This window comes from Pinus tabuliformis, chromosome 5_2 (genome assembly GCF_031772625.1).
Source record: "Pinus tabuliformis cultivar Carrire ecotype Pingquan chromosome 5_2, CPIR1, whole genome shotgun sequence".
NCBI lineage: Eukaryota > Viridiplantae > Streptophyta > Pinopsida > Pinales > Pinaceae > Pinus > Pinus tabuliformis.
Window position 1 is genome coordinate 286,847,281 of NC_142306.1, and position 19,613 is coordinate 286,866,893.

General features: G+C 35.7%; 1 pseudogene; it reads right to left on the reverse strand.

The window, feature by feature from the left end:
• Nucleotides 1–18,766: 18,766 nt before the first annotated feature.
• Nucleotides 18,767–19,138, reverse strand: LOC149158658 (T-complex protein 1 subunit delta pseudogene; annotated as a pseudogene).
• Nucleotides 19,139–19,613: the final 475 nt, after the last annotated feature.

Genomic DNA, 19,613 nt, shown 5'->3' on the forward strand with positions numbered 1-19,613 from the left:
GCTTCGAGTTGATTCATTTTATAACAATTTTAAGGGGGGTGGCATAATGGAATATGATTGTAGTTTTCTCAGTATTAGTTTAGGAATGCAACTAGTCATTAGGACCTCTATGACCAACCCCTTGATTGTTGCACATTCACTATTGTGACATGTTGCACCAAAAGAGAGACATCAAAGCAAAATAGCTTGGCCACAACAACTCACAACTTTGAGGAATAAGGTTCGAGAAGCCGGAGATAAGCTTAAATCAAGGAGCTCTTGGAAACCAGGGAAAACAAGTCCAATAGATAAAGGACAAATGAAAAGGAATAATAGATGAAAGTCTCCTATTAAGGACTAGATATTTCCAAGAGACATTGTAATTGAGGCCACGACCTGACCTAATTAAACTTGAAACAAAGCAAACAATCATCCACTAGCAAGAAAGGAAACCAGAGAATGAAATTATTGAAACAGAAAAGTAGAATAATATCCTTAATATTGTAGCCTACTAAACCTACAGCATCAAGGTAATTCACATAGAAGGAAATCCAACACCACTGGCTCCTACAACATCTACCTCCATTGTAGGCATCATAGTTTTGAGATTTGTAACCCCTTCATTCCCAAATATTATTTCTCTTGACCATTTCTTAGCTTCTAGTACCTTTAATGAGGACATCTAAGCCTAGGAGTGAAGTTTTATTTCATGTAAACATAGGTTAATTCAAATCAAACAGAACACCAACATCCTTTATTTATAAAAATCACGTTGATTATGCCATAGCTCTATAAGTTTCCCACCACACACAAACCTCCCTCTACTAGGTCCCTAAGGGATTTGTCCCACCTACATCGAGGTAGAATCCTAGGAATATTGAAAAATTTAGAGAGCAAAGTCTCCCCTTGTTGAATACTCAAGCGAAGTAATGTTTGACATGGGATTGAAGATTGTTGTATGCGTTAAAGGAACATTTAGCCTAAAAGTGCCCATGAAAGTTTCATGTAATTTCCGTGTCATAATATGTAAACCAATCAAAATCCTTTAAATTTCAAAAGAGGTACATGTAAATGTGTTTGGAGGGAAACGAGGATTTTTTCTTTTAATTGTGGTTTTTTCTTATCTCCTTATAGGTTTACTCAAATTTCAAGTGTAGGCACTCATTAGATGTGGAATTAAATTCCACATCCAATGAGTACCCATTCTACATATTTTTTAGGAGATCCACATTGATAAAAATTGAGGATACATTAAAAAACTTGTTCAACACACTTTTAATTTATCTTCATTTTGATCATTATGGGTCTTCTTAAAAGTAAGCATAATGGGTAGTCATTGGATGTGGAATTTAATTACCCATCGAACGGGTGCCTAAAATTGAAATTTGAGTAAACCTATAATGAGTTTAGCCAAAAATACAATTAAGAAAATAGTTTTCTTCTTTTCCCTCCTAAATTCATTACTCTTATTTTATTATTTTAACTATTATTTAATTATTTTTCCTTAGGAAGCCACTTTTAGGCTGAAATTTCCTCTAATGTGATTTGCATGTGTGTGGCATGGGGAGAGTGTGTGATGACACCCCCCCAGCCCCAATATTGAATGTTTTGGGATGTGATGGAGTGAAAGTCTCTCCCCACCCGTCCCCCCTCTTGCAACATGGCATTGACCAATACCCAAATCATGGGCCTATTGTTAGCATCTATAATGAGATGCAGTGGCTCCTTCCAAATGGAAGACACCCCTTCCAGCTAAGTTTATGTGAGAAAAATGTCATGATATTGACACCCCAAGTTGACCAAGAAATTTACAGTTTTTTTTTATCATTTAATGATAATGTGAAGTTGTGAAACAATTGATAGAATGCAAAAATTTTTGAATGCAAGAGATAATGTGTTCTAGTTGTTAGATCATAGATAATTTTTCTATAGGTGTCCTATTGATGATTTTCCCAACAGTTCAGATAGCCAATTGGGAATCACCATCAACCTACAATATTGAATATTCTTCATTGATCTCCAATACAAGGCCTTTTTATAAGGAAATGAACTCTGCCACATTATTACCTTTGAAGCCTCAATTTGTAGCGTATAACTTCATGCTTTGATCTCCTCAGTCATGAAAAATCCCTCCATAACTTGCTTGACTAGGATTTATCTGAGAGGCGCCATCAAAATTTAACTTCAAAAAACCCATTGGGAGGGTAAGTGTAGATTGAAGGAGAGGTATTTTATGGAGACATGATATTAGCGGGAAGAGATGAGATCACTAAAGGAGAAAGCTCACGTTTCGTTAAAAGCATCAATTCATTTTGATTTTCTTTCCAGTCCTATTGGCTTCATGCTTTAGAGAGGATGGTCTCATAAATATTTTACTTAATAATTTTATATATTTTCCCTTCTTCATTTTATTTTGTTTAAATTTCCTCTTATTTCTTTCCTTCAATCTCACCAACATGACAAATATAGGAACAAGAATCCATATTCGACTCACAATAAGATTAGTAAGTATGATAGTTTTCAATTTCTTCAATGTTCTAACTATGTTGTAATTATGGTCAGAGAATCCAAAAATGATTAAGAACCACCTCCAAAAATGGTCAGTGAAAGGATAGGAATTTAAGAGGTGTACCATAGTCTCTTCCTAACTTTAGCATAGGGGCACAAGAAAAGGCCCCACAGTCATTTTTTTCTAATTTGATCCCATGAAATGATCTTCCTCTCCATATAAATTATAGAAGTTGTAAAAACCTAAGTTGGTGGCCATTCATTAAAATCTTCCTCCAAAAGGGCTTCTCATGGATGCCCTTGTGATCTGTGACTAGAGAGTAGGATTCCTTAAGAGTGAACATCCATTTTGTTTGATATCCCCATCACAGTTTTTCATGGTCCTAGCCAATGGAAACTTTCCTCTTTGTACATCCTGAGCTAAGGCATCAATGAATCCTCAATTGTTTTCCATCCTCTCCACAACATATAATTATGCATTTTTTTCCAAAAATATTCTATTGTAGTGTAGAATTCTTTGATGTGAATACCTCTATTTCTCTGTGTTCCTCATGATCCTCTAAACATGTCACTTGTTTACAAGCATTTTTCTAAAAGAGTGCAGTACATTGATTCCTAATTGCCTAAAAAACATGATCTTGAATTATAATATGATTGACCTATGTAAATATCCACATAGATGAGCCTAAGGGGCACTCTGTATCACTTAACGATTTTGACTAAGAGGTGTGGCAATATTTCCTATCCCAAATTTGTTTCAAAAGATCATGTCCTCCATGAGTCCACCACCACCATTTTTTATCTCCTAATGCCTTTTTCATTATCCTCAGGTCCCTCGTACCTAAACCCCCGACAAGCATGGAGATACAGAGCTTTTCCTAGGAAATAAATGACCATTTGTTCCTTCTTTGCTCGTCTCCATAGAAAATATACGTAGAGGAAAGTGATGGATTTGGAGATACATTTGGGAGTAGCGAGGGCTAAGAGTTGGTAAATTGGGAAGGCTTGAAGGAAAAGCTCAAGAAGGACCATCCCATCAACCAAATTAAGAGACCAAGCTTATTAGATATCTTTTGAATAATGCCCTGTCAATAGACTAATTTCAAAGAGTTATCTACCAATTAAGCTCCAATGTATTCAGTCGGAAGTTTACCTATGTGGATGTCGATCAAGCATGCTAGGGGTCTCTAAATAATCACATTATTGTTAAAGAAATATATATTTTATTTTTACCCTTTTATCACTATACTTCAAGTGTCCATGAAGCCATTGAGGATAATTTTTAAAGCTCTGGTCTCCTCCATAGTGGAAATTCCAAAGAGAATAATGTCATAAAAAACTTTGTTGATAGGTGGTAGGTAAATCATTACAATAAAGATAGATACCATTAATAATATCCTCATGTCGAGGATCTTTAATATATCTTTCCAATCCCTCAGCTACCAAGATAAATAAAAAGGGTAAGATAGGGTCACCCTGAATAAGACCTCTAGAGTGACCAAAATTTGTGGTTGGAGAACCATTCAAAACAATAAAGAAGAATGGAGTTGAGATTTGCGAATTTATCAAAAAGAAGAATGGAGTTGATATTAGGGAATTTATCAAAGTGATTCACTGAGATGAGAACCCAAAGGCCTGAACAGTTTGTATCATGTAATCCCAATTTGAACAATCATAATATTTATAGAGTTCTAGTTTCATAAGCATGCAAACCCGCTTGGATCTCTTTAGGGATTGGATAACCTCATGATATCCCACAATATTGTTAATGATTTTGCCACATTCAACAAAGCCTATCTACTCTAGAGAGATGATGTTGTTCAATAGATGTTTGAGGAAGTTCACAATGACCGATGATATAATCTTGTACACAACATTACAGAGGGAAATTGTTTGAAAAACAATTAGGGTTATCTACTCTACCACATTTGGGAATTAAAGTGATAAAAGTAACATTGATACCTGGCCATACGTTTTGCAATTAGTGGGATTCTTTGACTAGTGCATGCACTATAGAGCCTATGAATGACCATGAAACCTAAAATAAGTATGTTGTGTAATCGTATATAATATCCCTCATGTATTCTCCTCATTTCTTATAAATGTTTTGCAAAAAGACATGTTTTTTTTTCTATTTTTACCATACAAGTACACATGCACACATAATTGGAGTCTTATAACTACATAACATAATTTTTCAGAAATAAAAAAAAGGAATGATAAGACTCTTTTACTTATGTGTAGTTCAAAAAATATTTTCCTCTTTTTTTTTCCATAATTTTCCCACTAAAATTACTATCTAATTCGAACCAAGCATATTCTTATCTTGGTCATTTAGTTCAAAACCTTATTATATATACATTTTTCCTACCACGCTTGTAGTATAGGTCTATTTTCTCTTCTTCTTTCTTACTTGAAATATGGTCCTATTGATCTTGTAGAAAAAATATGCTTTAAGAGATACTCAGTCTCTATATACTTGTAGTATAGGTCTACTCTCTCATCCCTTTTTCCGACTTAAAATATCGTCCTATTGACCTTGCAAAAAAAATATTCTTTAAAAAAAACTCAAACTCTCTATATATAAGGCACTATCACCATTGCTTGTTCTTACATGTATTCTAGAGTTTTGAATAACTTAAATATCATTATTTTATTCACTTGTGCTCCATCATAATAGTAGTTCTATATATATATAACATTGATATGCTAGTTCATATGTCAACTTTATTCATTTTTCTAGTTGGTAAAACTATTTCAATTGTTATGAAGCTTATAGTTATTTGGTGTGTACAACATGGAAGCCTGCACTGATATGGCGATATGTCAACTCCATGGCCATGTGATTGTCATGTTGATGGATGTGTACCCACCTATACCACTACCTCATGAAGTGTGTTATAATTGATGATCCAAATGTCTTAGGTTTATGATCAATGGTGGAGGTGAATTGGGGTTAGTTCTGCACCACTGCCTTATGAAGTTTGTTATAATTGATGATCCAAATGTCTTAGGTTTATGGTCAATGGTGGAGTTGAATTGGGGTTAGTTTGGAGTAACTACCTATGGCCTCTATGCTATTCCAATTACATCTACACATTCGCAGTTTGAGACAGAGCTCTAAAACTTAGTTTCTGTTCCTTTTTAACCATGACTACAAGGTCATCTCCCTTGCTTCAAGGTCAACTCTGTGCATCTTCAATATTCCAGGATCTAATGGAATTCGTAGGAAACTCTGATAGCAGCTACAAAAAGAATGGGCCTCTTCAGGTTAGGTTTTTCAATTGTATGAGTGACTCATAATGGTTTGTTATAAACAATACTTTTGTTCTTATATACTCTTCTACAATTTTCTTCCACGCTAGTTCTCTTAGATTAATCTCTTAACTTAGTGTATAATTCTTGCTTTTTCTTTTCAAGCGAACCTTGAGCCAAAGGGTCTTCCATGGCATGACCATATCTTACTTGAAACAGTAAGCAGGAGGTGCCCACCATTCTGACTATTGTGTAAAAAATTTCAAGCAAACACTATCTATGTTCACTTTCAACCCTAGCTCAAATTTTTATTTAATTGTAATTTCTAGAAATTGTCATTCTCTTTATTCTGGAGTAGGGTTGCAACGCCCTCTTCCCCTCAATGAAAAGCTAAGTTTTTGTTTGAATTCCTTATTTCTCTTATTACTTTTATTAAATAAAAATTTACTCTTGACCCTTTCTACGAATTCTACATGTTTTCCTTCGCACTTCGCAAGTTTGTCATGTCAATACTGAGTATCCCTATCATGGTTGTCTCTTTTCTTGGATTTTCCATGATTTCTGCTTACAAATTTGTGGCTTATCTAGGCTCTTCTATAATTTCTATACTCCTCCATGGTACTCGACCATGGTGGCCAAGAACCTTCCAACATTCTTCTTGATGATTAGGATTTGAACAAGAAAAGAACAACTGTCCCACTAAGTTCTCCATCCTTCGTGAGATCTTAAGAAAGAAAAAATTTCCTTAAATCTTGCATGCATGATGTATTACATCACCCTAGTAGCTACAGTTTTTACCGATGATAGCCATTTTTTCTAAATACTAAGATTTACCTTTGGATTTCCATTCAAAACTTTTAGTACAATGTTTTCTTTTATTAGTGTTCATCCTTAATTGCCTAGCCAAGTCTGTATGATGATGTTATTACCCTTTGGAAGCATATATAGAAAGGAGTTTTGCAAAAGAGTTTTGTAAAATGACACCACTGGTTGCAATTGATGAAACCATATGGGTATTATTTTCTTCAGTTCTCCTTCATTGTTGAATATATATATATATATATATATATTACATGATTGTGATCTATGGACACTTTGTTAAATGATTTATTTGATGAACTCCTATGTTTTGTGTTTTCTAAATTGTTTGAATAAATATTTTTTTAGGGTTACCTTACTCTCATTGTCAAAATAAAGGCATAGTGCATAGTTACAATCTTTAACATTGTCTTGTTATTTCCTTACATATTTACCTTTTGTATTTTCCAAAGAGATAATTTATCATCTTATCTATTATTTTTCTAAATCATTTGAATAAATAACTTTTTAGGGTTACCTTACCCCCACTTTCAAAATAAAGGCATAGTTACAGTGTTCAACATAGTCTTCTAATTTCCTTACATATTTACTTCTTATATCTTCCAAAGAGATCATTTATCATTTCTCTCCTATCTATTACATCAGATGCTCTCTACCACTCTATTGTATAAATATATGTGTATACCATATTTATCTAGTCTTGAGACGAGAATTCTTGGTAGAACCTCATGTGATCTACCAAACCATTTTCTACTAAAATCCTGAAAAAACTAACCTAGATCATTGTTTAAATCTACCCCTACATACATACATACATACATACATACATACATACATACATACATACATACATACATACAGATATATATATAGATCACATTGTTTGTTATTTCTATTACTACTCTTACCTCGTAAGATGGGAATTGAACCACACCAACAAGTTTGATTGATTAAATCCTTTGTTGTCACATATTTGATATGGTTTTTACTTGCATTCACATATGTTTAAGAATTTCCAGCATAAGATTTTTATCTTTCCCATATATCGACAACTTTTGACGAAATAATAAATTACCACGTAGTAGTTGCAATCTCCTGTTGCAAATTAGAAATACATGCAGTAATAGTAGCACATATAAATATATAAATTAACACAGTCATAAAATTATAGTTAGATATTTAGATGCAGATTCAAATTTTTTGACTTACTTTCTCAGTAATCGCTTTTTTTTGTTTTCTTCTTCAAACATTTCAAACATAGCCAATCACGAGTGAATTAAAAGTATCTGATCACTTATCTAAAGCTCTTCAACGGAATGTATTAAGGGATTTCATGATCCTCCAATCTGTAATTTGGATTTTATAGTGAGTTACCCCTGAGTTCTACTGCTCTTTATCCACTACAAGCAAAGTACCTTATAGTGAAGGTTATAACGAAGGATTTTGGTGCTATAGAATTGACAAAAATTGTTAATGAAACCTCCGCTACAAGATTCATTTGTGGTAGCGGATGTTTTAGCAAAGATAATAATGGAAATTCATCACAACTAAAAAATTATGGGTGGTCAGAGGCTTTAATGGATGTTTTTTTGTGGCGTTCTTAACGGAAAAAAAGCACTAGGGTGCTATCACTATAAAAGAACTAGTGCTATCAATTTAAATAAAAGCACCAATGTTAACCACCAAGGTGTTGAATGAAAACAACAATGATGCTTGAAAGGTATACCTCCCAAGCGCTTGTGTGTTAAACAAATTCCCCCACAAGTACTTTTCAGGAACCGCACAAGTATAGGAAAAAAAGGTTGCAGACTTGATGATTTTATTTAAATTTAAAATGTCGATGCTTATGTATTTTACAAATGCACCAATGCAGTACTAGTATAAAATAAATGGTGTTTTTAATTTGAATACTGCACTGGGGGTGGAAAAAATATTTTGGAGCGGCAATGCACTTGTGCTATGAAAACATTGATGCTTTAAGAATTAAAATGAATAGTGGCACTAAATGCAAACAACGTTGGTGCTTGAAGAGTCTAACGCCTCGGTGCTCATTTTTTTCTGAACGTGATGGTGCTATAATCTTCATGAAAAGTAGTTGGTTGTGAAAAAAAGTATTTCTTGACTGGTCCTGTGCGTATTTGTTTTCTAGGTGCATCAAGATTTATTATTATTATACCATTTATTACAAATGATTCCATTTTTATTATTATAAATATCATTGCTGAAAAAATTGTATTAAGAGTGGTGCACATTAATATACGATGTCTCGGTATCTATTTTCTCTTTTTTAGAAACATTGACTTGCGACAGTGCACTTATGTGATTTTTTAAATCCATTATTCATCGAAAAATCAACATATATCTTATAACACTATTCCTATAAATTATTTTTTTACTAGTACATTTGTATATGATGTTTGGATTAATTTGTTATATCATCATAATTCCCATCTCTTCATTATAATATTTAATTACACATATTTAATTAGTGATGTAACTTTTGACAATGTCATTGGGAAACATAATAAAATAAATTAAAATGTAATTTAGTATATATGAATAAGTGGCTCTTTGTCACAAAAAATGGGATAGTTATTGCTAAGCCCTCGTCTTTCAATTAGGGCATTATTTCCATTACATTCACTACAACAAAAAAGGTTGTTGGTGAGGGTCATGCCTATGATGGACCTTTAAGGTTTGTCACCAATGTTGCATATTGTGATGGTCCTTAAAAAAGTGTTGTTGTGAGTGCATATAGTGACGGTCCTTTAAGGTTTGTTACCAAAGTCATTTTCAATGACACTCTTGGTGAGGGATGTTAAAGGCCCATCACTAATTCTCTCTTTAGTGACACTTCTAGTGACAATCTTTTATTAGCCCTCATCAATGCTCTTTTTGCTGACTTTTGGTGATGGTCAAAATATGTTTGTCATCATTTTTCATTCTAATGATTTTTTTATGACACTATGTGACTATTGCTATATTTCTTTGTCAAAAGATAACGATTTAAGACCATTTTTATGGGGTATTTTTAAGTATGTGTCCAAGGCCACAGTGTTTAGATTCAATAATTTTGTTAACAAGTAATTAGTGTGTATCATTTCCCTCAAGTACTGAGAATATAACTTTCCTATTAGTCAACACATGATTCATATCTCTTAACTTTTAGATGAAATTCCACTAGTGTGTGTAGGAAGCATATTATTCAATGCATTATCAAGCTCGGTCAAGTATATTAATGAGAGAGACCTAACACTCCTCAATGTTCTTAGCATACATTGACATGATTTGGCACACACTAACATTCCTTGGCTTATTGAATGTCTTGGAACATATTTGTACCTAGAACATATTGTCATCACTAGGATGGGAAAGCACATGTTGGCATGCCCTAGCACAACATATCACTCCCCTTGCATGCCCTGTAGTCCTTATCATGCCTAGGAACATCTTGACATGCATTAACATACATTAGCACTTGGAACATATTGGCACTTGTCATGTATTGGAACCTATTGTTAGAGTGCTTAGCATGCGCCTTTTGAAAAGGGTAATGTCCTGACTTATTAATCGTCTTGTGTGCTGATTTCCTTACCTTTTAGCTAGGATATTCCTTGTGTTTCCTTCACTCTCTTTGACACATGTTGGCACACCCTAGAAATATGCACATCCTAGCATGCCTTAGCACTTAGCATGTCTTGGGATGCCTTGCCACTATTTTGCACATGTTAGCACACCCTAGAACTTGAACTCCCTAGCATACTCTGACACTTCTTGATATGACCTGGTATTCCCTAGCATGCCTTACAACTACCTAGCATACCTTGTCACTCCTTCCTTCGCATGTCTAACACTTGTTAACACTACCTCACACACACTGATATTCATTCATTTCCATGCATTTTGGCATAATGCTCCCTTGTGTTTCTCTAGTACTCCCTAACACTCCTCCATATGCATTGGCACTCTCTGGCACACCTTAGCACACTTTGACATGCCCTCTCACTCCATAGCATGTGTAACACTCCCTGACACACATTAACACTTAAAATGTCTTAGCATGCCTAGCATGTGTTGAGATGCCTTGGCATGCTTTGGCATTTGCTAGAATAGTTTTGCATTGGTTGAATATTAAAGTTATTTAACTTGAATGATTGGAAAGTTGGAGAGAAGTGTCCGAGGAAGATTTGACACATAGAATGCAATAAGAATTGGCACTTGGCATTTATTTTCACCTAGAATAAGATAAAAAAATCCCTTTAGGGGTGGTTTGGCTTGCATGATATTTCCAAAACCACCTCTAATTTTTTTTAGGGATTTAGGGGCAATTTTTTGTAAACCCCCCCCCGCGAAAGTCATGAAATTTTTTACTTTTTTGGGGGGTTTTCTAACAACCACCACTATAAGTGTTTTCTCATGAATTTTAGAGGGGATTTCTAAATTATTTCCCCTAAATAATTTTTTCATGGCAGTTTTTTAACACCCCCACCACAAAAAGTCATGAAAATTGGACTTTGGTGTGGGGGGGCGGGGGGGTGGGTGGGGGATGTTTCTAAAAATTGCCTCTAAAAGTTTTCTCACATGAATTTTTTTTGTAGGGGAAGGTTTAAATGACTTCTCCTAAATATATTTTCCACGTTTCTTTTTAAAGCTCACCCGCCACCCCTAAAAGTGTTTTCTCATGATTTTCTTTTGGATGGGTGGGGTTAGATGAATACCCCAAAATATATATTTTATGGTGGTTTCTTGATGATCCCCCTAAAATTCATGAGAATTTAACATTTAGAGATAATTTTTGAAACCCCCCCAAAAAAATCATGATAATTGAATATTTGGAGCTGGTTATTTAACAGCCACCTCCAAACGTTCAATTATCATTAATTTTTGGGGTGTGGGGTGTCCAAAAGCACTTCCAAAAGTTTAATTTTAATGAATTAAAGAATCTGGATTTAAGAGATCTGTGGTTTGTAGATCTGTGATGATAGTTATAGGCTAATGTAGAGGATGGAATGGTTGCAGTTAATGTGACTATTGATCTAACCTACTGAAGAAGAAGGAAGGCTGAAATAAAGAGAAGAAGGATGAATTGAAAGTCCCATTCTCCCCCATGTCTAACAAGTTGTAGTTCCCAAACACTGGTGAAAGGTGACTTCTGCTACAAATGATAATGGAAATGCTGATACAAAGAACCAAACTGCTGCAAATCTTTGTTGAGATCACAAAACCATATATTTTTTAACAACTACATGCCCATGTAAAATATTTCATATGTGAATAAATGGTTTTCATGTCGAACATAAGAAATAATCATTGGATTACCAACCATTGACAAATTCATTAACCAATGTGAGATATCCCACCTTTGATGTCAATCGGAATCAAGGCACTAGGTACATTCTACTAGCCTTGAATGGATTTGTCAAATTCAAATGGACTGCAAAATTCATTCACTAGGGAACATTGATGTATATCCTTAGTACCTTATCTCCCCCATACCTTATCTAACCCTAACCTTAGTCCCAGATAATTTTTTGATGTCGATGCCACAAGGTTTGTTGGCAGGTGGGCCTTAACGAATCCCACATTAACCAACGCGAGTATAAACATAACCAGGGATACATGACTTGAAGAACTCATATAAATTTATAAATTTTATTGGGAATTTTGCCCGCTAGCTACCTGTTTTTGAAGCAAATTCCTTGTCTAGTTGTGGCAGACAAGTTGGTTTTCACAAAAGGACATTTTTCTCTTTACTATTTTCATTTATTTAGTACAATACTAAGTTTCCTACTATACTAAAGAAAAGGCGTACTCCTTCAAGTGAAAGACAACTTCCAATGAAGCCATATGCGGATCAGGTACAAAGATATATTCATGCTCATATTTAACATATAAGAGTTAGAATGTACAAGAGCATGAGAAATCAACAACTTTGAAAGATGTGATACAAAGAGTATTTGAATATGAGAGTGGTACTTTGACTAGATTGTGATCTGGAACCAATGCTCGATGTAATATTGGTGGTATTGGATCATTTCTTGATTTGGACCATTCTGAAAGTCATCATAGGTGATGCCAAACAAACTTGGATAATTGGTCTCTGGAATGCATGCAAGGCTTGTTGCTGGGCATGGTGAAAGTTCTTCGATCTCATGTTCAGCTGGATTCTACCCATCAGATTTGGTAGAAGATTTATCAATCTCCTTGGTAGATAGGCATGGGGAATCAAGGGATATTTCCAAATCCTCTTCTGGCTATGGAGAGACAGATAATTTCTTGAATGTGGTGAAGATGAAATCTTCGTGAGAGGCAGATATACCAGCTACTACTAGGATTTGAGAAAGTACTTTGAGGGACATTCTTCAATCTCTCGATCATTCTTCGAATTTCTCCTGATGTTTTATGATCCCTGCCTAACAACATTGATTAGTACGAAGGGGTTCTTACAACACCCGAAAAATGTTCTCTTTAAAGAGATTTGAAATTTTAATATAATGAATTAAAAACTGCTAATTGCAATAAAATGCACTAAAATTTCTTATTTGCACAGCCAAACTTTGGACCAACCCCACAATAGTGTATGCATGGTTCTGCACTCACGTCTTACCATACACTATCCGCCCTTTGATTGCCCTTCAACTATGATCAGAAAAAAAACTTGTGAAAGAAGCTAAGCTCTAATCCCTTTATCACCTCCCCGACACAAGCGAAGGTGAGATCAAAGCATCTAACCTAAATTAACATCCAATTCCTATTTCTGAATTAAGTACACAATGCAAATAAACAATTTAAATCTCAATCTAAATCAATCAAGCTTAATTTCAGTGCAAGTAAAATTTAAATACAATGAAACCACACTAATATGTTAACTATGAAATGCTCAGAGGCTAATTACAAAATTAAAACTATGCTTAATGAAAGAAGAATTCATTTAACACACATTGATGCTAATCGAAAATAGAGAATCCTGTTCTAAAAGCATGCACACTAAATCTAAATTCGAGGTCTCACAAATCTACTACTTTACTTAATCATCAAAACACTAAATTACTGCAATGACAATTTCAAGACTAAAGTAATTCAATTGCAATGCCAATTCAAACCTAGACTACTCTTAATTAAAATAGAAATACTTTAGCTACAAGATTCATATTGCATCTTATGGAAAACAAAATCATTCAAATTGAAATCAAAATGTTGAACTATAAGATTCATATTGCATCTAATGGAAAACAAAATTACTCCAATGAAAATCGAAATGTTCAACTATAAGATTCAGATTGCACTCATGAAAACATTTGGTAATGAAAATCACTCTGCAAATCTAATCCCTATGATTGGAATGAACTACAGAAAATGCTTCTAGGTAGTGATGGGACATTGCCACTGCTGGAGAAAGTTAGATTAACTTAATGGAAATAAAATTCAAAACAACATCATAATACTTACAAAGAATTTAGAGATGAAAGAAAATTCAATTAAGATGCAATTATTATTACAAAAGAGCTTCAATCCATCATTTATTCCTTCCCTGCTTCTCTTCCTTTTACAAACTTCAAAATATTACAATACAAACCATGTCTGAGCCATTTACAAGATTTACAAGGAAAATTAGTTATTTTCCTCAATTATGGAAAAATGAACAATTTTAACAAACTAACCCCAAAGATATTGGCATATCTTCCTAACCATGGCGAATTTTGGAATACTATTTGGAGGAAACCTATATTGTTATATTTTAAACAGAAACCTCTCTTGGATAGACCTCATTAAAATCCATATCCTTGGAAATCATTCCCCAAAGTTGGTTGTCTGGCACTTTTTACAAGATTATAGAACTTTGGAAAAACAATCATTTTTATAAAAACGACCTCCAAGACCCACTTATAACTTCTATAAAGATTTGAATCTCGAGAAACAGGTTTGGATATAGATAATTTGTTATATGGTTAACAAATCCATTTTGTTAGAGTTTCCATATTCACCTCGATATGCACGAAAATCAAGGTTAAACTTGGCAGTTTTGAAACTATGCACATTTTGAGAAGATTTGTTAATTACCTCCTAGGGACCCATGTGCATGATCTAGTTGCAATCCGACACATGGAAAGGTATTAAAAATTTATTTTGGACAATAACCTCCCTCGGTTTTCCCCGGAAGCATGCCGAAATATCGAAACTCCAAATTGGATATTCTCGTACTCTACTTGTACCAACTAGTTCAATTGACTTGTGAAGAGTTTCGGCGATGGAACCCTGGGAAAAATGAACTTAGAAAGAAAGTCATTAGTAAATCATGGTAAAATCATCTTTAATCATAGAAAATATAATAAAACTATTGATAATCAACCTTGAGGCTTAACACATGAATTGGCAACAAGTGACGGACTTATGGTGTGAAACGAGTGTAATAGTACATGAATATAGGTTATGAATGGTGGTATTGAATGATTAAAACATGGGAGTATTTGAGGCCCAACAAGGATCCAGTTTGACCCCAATAAGGTTTCCATTATCATAAGGGTCCCTATCCCTCAAAATAAAAGGGATGTTAGATGTTTTCTTGGGCTAACTAGGTATTATAAAAGATTCATTAAGGACTTTATCAAGTTTGCTTCACCTCTATTTGGATTGTTGACTAAATATTCAAAATTTTGTTTGATAGAGAGATTTTAAGAGGAATTTGAATAACTAAAAGAGAAGTTTATCATTGCACCAATTCTTGGAGGTATCGATTAGGAATTGTCTTTCCACATCTGTACAGATGCATCAGACAAAGTTATTGGAGTAACTTTACGATAAGTAGAACGAAAATTTCCATGTGTGATATATTTCATCAGTAAGAACCTCTCTAAATTTGAGCTTAATTATATAGTTACTAAAATATAACTCTTAGTTGTGATGTGCTCTTCGAATAATTTTAAGCATTATATCAATCGACATCAAGTCTTTGTCTATATTGATCATGTAGTGATTAAATACTCAGTGAATAAAAATGATGTTAATGCTAGAATCATTAAATGGTTCTTATTGTTGCATCAATTTGATCATACGATTGTTGACAAGCCAACGAAAGAAAATGTGGTTGCATATTTTTTGTGTAGATTAGCATTTCCTACCGGAAATGAGGAGATAACAGATGATGAAGATATGGATGAACAACTTTTTTCTATATTGTTGTTGTATCCTTGGTTTGATGGTATAGAAAATTACTTGGTTATTGTGAGGCTCACTCCTAATCTATCGTCTAAGGAGAAGAGAAAAAGTGTTAGAAAAGGTACCCATTTCACCTCGATTGAGGGAAATCTCTTAAAATTGGGGCTAGATCAGATTTTGAGAAGATGTGTGAGGGAAGAGGAGGTATTTGAAATCATTTCATCATGCCATGATGGGTCTTGTTGTCACTCGTTGCTAAATGTGTTTTCAGCTGTGAAAAGGGTGAAAAAGTGTAGTGAAGTTTGAAGCCATCTCTTAAGCCACATAAGATCTCAGAGATAAATCAAATGCTTTCCATTGCATAGTTCTTGGAATGAGGTTTCCAACAATATATCGAAGTCCAAAAATGGACTTTTGGATCAAAAGTTAGACCAGATTAAAGCTGCCCTTTGAAAGCAAAAAAACAAAGAGAAAAAGATCAAGGGTAAAAATTATCGCAAATCGCAATCGAATTTTTTCAAAGAAAAAAGTAGGGGAGGAGTAAGCAAACTTGTGATCAACGATCGTTGATATTGGTGATCTTCGGTGTTAGAGCTGAGGGGTGAATCGGAGATCAGAGGTCTTACAATCGACGAGGCGATCGAAGGTTCGGGATGATCGGTGATCGAAGGTCCAAGAGCATATCACATATCGCATATTAAGGTACATGGCCCATAGTCTATCGCATATCAAAGGTCCTAACAATAAACAGATATTAGTGATCACAACAGTGTATTGCAAATCGGTGAATCGACGGGGTGACAACACTAAATTATTGTGATATCTCGAGTAGTGATATGATAGTGTAAATCACTAGGGGAGGCCGAAAAGCATTTAACAAAGAAATTTAGTGAAAAACCAAGGGCAGGTGGGCCCTTTCTCTCTCCTCCAGTGGGACCACGTGGTAGAATGCTATTGGATCTGATAAAGACCCAGGGTAGCTCGTGTCATCATGATGTGGCAGCACGGAGGACATGTGGCATGCAGATTCAACATTTTGAGGGGTCCTAAGAGGCCAAAACAGTGCCACACATGTCACCAATGACAAGGGGAGACGTGGTAGTGGATGGTGTTACATTGGCAATCGTAAATCACAGGATAAGGCATGTTGTTATGATGAAAATGAAGTCTGGTTGATCTTCATTTTCAGTATTTTTTTACAATTCCGATCTTGGGCCTGTGGGTTATGGGCCCACGAAGCCATCCTGAGACTTCTCACAGTCTCCTTAACTTGATTGCACAGCACTTTCTGCTGATCCAACCACAATGAAAAGTCATCTCTCGCCAAGCCGTTGCTTCCCGACTCTTCATCTGATTCATCTTCTTCATCCACACACAACTTTCTTCCGCTTGTTCAGCTCATTCTCAGTCCACACACGTGCGTGCATCAACTTTTGGACCTTCGTCATCCTCATCGAAGGGAGGCTTCGATTCCTCGGTCGCATCTTACTTTGGCGCAGGTTCATTCACAGCGACTGGCTCCTCGTCAGCATCACGGCTGCTCGATCTTCTTCCACCGGCTGCCACTCTTCTGACTGTCACGATGTCATCAATCTTCAAGATCATCCGAACACATTCTGTTGCCAAGGATATTGTGCTAGTACTCACCAGTAGCGGCTGAACCACATTCTCTTCCAAGATGTTTGTTATCTCACCATTCGCATGTCGGTTTCGAAGTTCTGTGACAATTGCAATTGGATTCAAACCTGCATTTTCAGCCAGCGTGTATGGAATGACTTCTAGTGCTTCAGCAAACGCATGAATACAATAACTCTCCATTCCCTGCAAAGTCTTAGCCCACAAACCTAACTGCCTTGACATTTCAATCTCCGCGCACCACCCCCAGCAATCAAAAACCTCGACACACGCTCGCTTTCATAGTCTGCCTCATAAAAAAACAAACCTAAGACATGCCTGTTCCGTGGCATTCCTATTTTCATTTTCAGTTGAAAAGAAAACCAGAAAACGATTCAAACAAAAACACACTAAGACATAAATTCACAAAAACACATTTGTATTATGCACAAACTTAGATTACAGGTTTAAGGCATCTCAGCCTTAATCAAAACTCTCCAGCGACTACATTTTTCCTTTTCTCTCACACAGGATTTTTCTTCTTTTTTTTTCTTCTTGATTCACTCATGAATCCTTCCCTTCTTATTACAACACATTCAGTTTTAACTGATTTTTAACTAAAATTAGTTTATTAACCGAATCTTGTTCAAGATTGCCTTGGCTGTCCATGTGGTTGTCCACTTGTCCTCTTCCTCTAATTTTCTTTCATTGACATGTCCGGATGCTCCTGCATCAGACTCCTGAGGTACAAAAATTATGACCTCCTGGTCATATGCTCCCAAGGTACAAAATTATGACCTCCTGGTCATATGAGTTTCCTTCGCAATTCTACCCACTGTTTCCCTTTGTCAGTGGAACTGCCTTCTGCCTTCTGTGAGCTGCAACCAAACCTCTACCATAGCAAGTCCTCCCTGCTACCAGATGCCCTACCAAGCTTCTCCGCTGAGGTTAGTCCTCTCGGCATCTCCGCGGTTCTCTCCTCTCGAACCAATTGAGCACTCCTGCTCCAGGTTTGCTGCAATCTTCTCACCTTCACAAACAAACTGTACCTCTTCTTTCAAAAACTCCTCTCCGCAGGAAATCTTTTCCGCTCTGATATCACTTGATGAAAATGAAGTCTGGGTGATCTTCATTTTCAGTATTTTTTTACAATTCCGATCTTGGGCCTGTGGGTTATGGGCCCACGAAGCCATACTGAGACTTCTCGCAGTCTCCTTAACTTGATTGCACAACACTTTCTACTGATCCAACCACAATGAAAAGTCATCTCTCGCCAAGCCGCTGCTTCCCGACTCTTCATCTGATTCATCTTCTTCATCCACACACAACTTTCTTCCGCTTGTTCGACTCATTCTCAGTCCACACACGTGCGTGCATCAACTTTTGGACCTTCGTCATCCTCATCGAAGGGAGGCTTCGATTCCTCGATCGCATCTTACTTTGGCGCAGGTTCATTCACAGCGACTGGCTCCTCGTCAGCATCACGGCTGCTCGATCTTCTTCCACCGGCTGCCACTCTTCTGACTGTCACGATGTCATCAATCTTCAAGATCATCCGAACACATTCTGTTGCCAAGGATATTGCGCTATTTCTCACCAGCGGCTGAACCACATTCTCTTCCAAGATGTTTGTTATCTCACCATTCGCATGCCGGTTTCGAAGTTCTGTGACAATTGCAATTGGATTCAAACCTGCATTTTCAGCCAGAGTGTATGGAATGACTTCTAGTGCTTCAGCAAATGCACGAATACAATAACTCTCCATTCCCTGCAAAGTCTTAGCCCACAAACCTAACTGCCTTGACATTTCAATCTCCGCGCACCACCCCCAGCAATCAAAAACCTCGACACATGCTCGCTTTCATAGTCTGCCTCATAAAAAAAACAAACCTAAGACATGCCTGTTCCGTGGCATTCCTATTTTTATTTTCAGTTGAAAAGAAAACCAGAAAACGATTCAAACAAAAACACACTAAGACATAAATTCACAAAAACACATTTGTATTATGCACAAACTTAGATTACAGGTTTAAGGCATCTCAGCCTTAATCAAAACTCTCCAGCGACTACATTTTTCCTTTTCTCTCACACAGGATTTTTCTTCCTTTTTTTTCTTCCTTCCTTCTTTTTTCACTCATGAATCCTTCCCTTCTTATTACAACACATTCAATTTTAACTGATTTTTAACTAAAATTAGTTTATTAACCGAATCTTGTTCAAGATTGCCTTGGCTGTCCATGTGGTTGTCCACTTGTCCTCTTCCTCTAATTTTCTTTCATTGA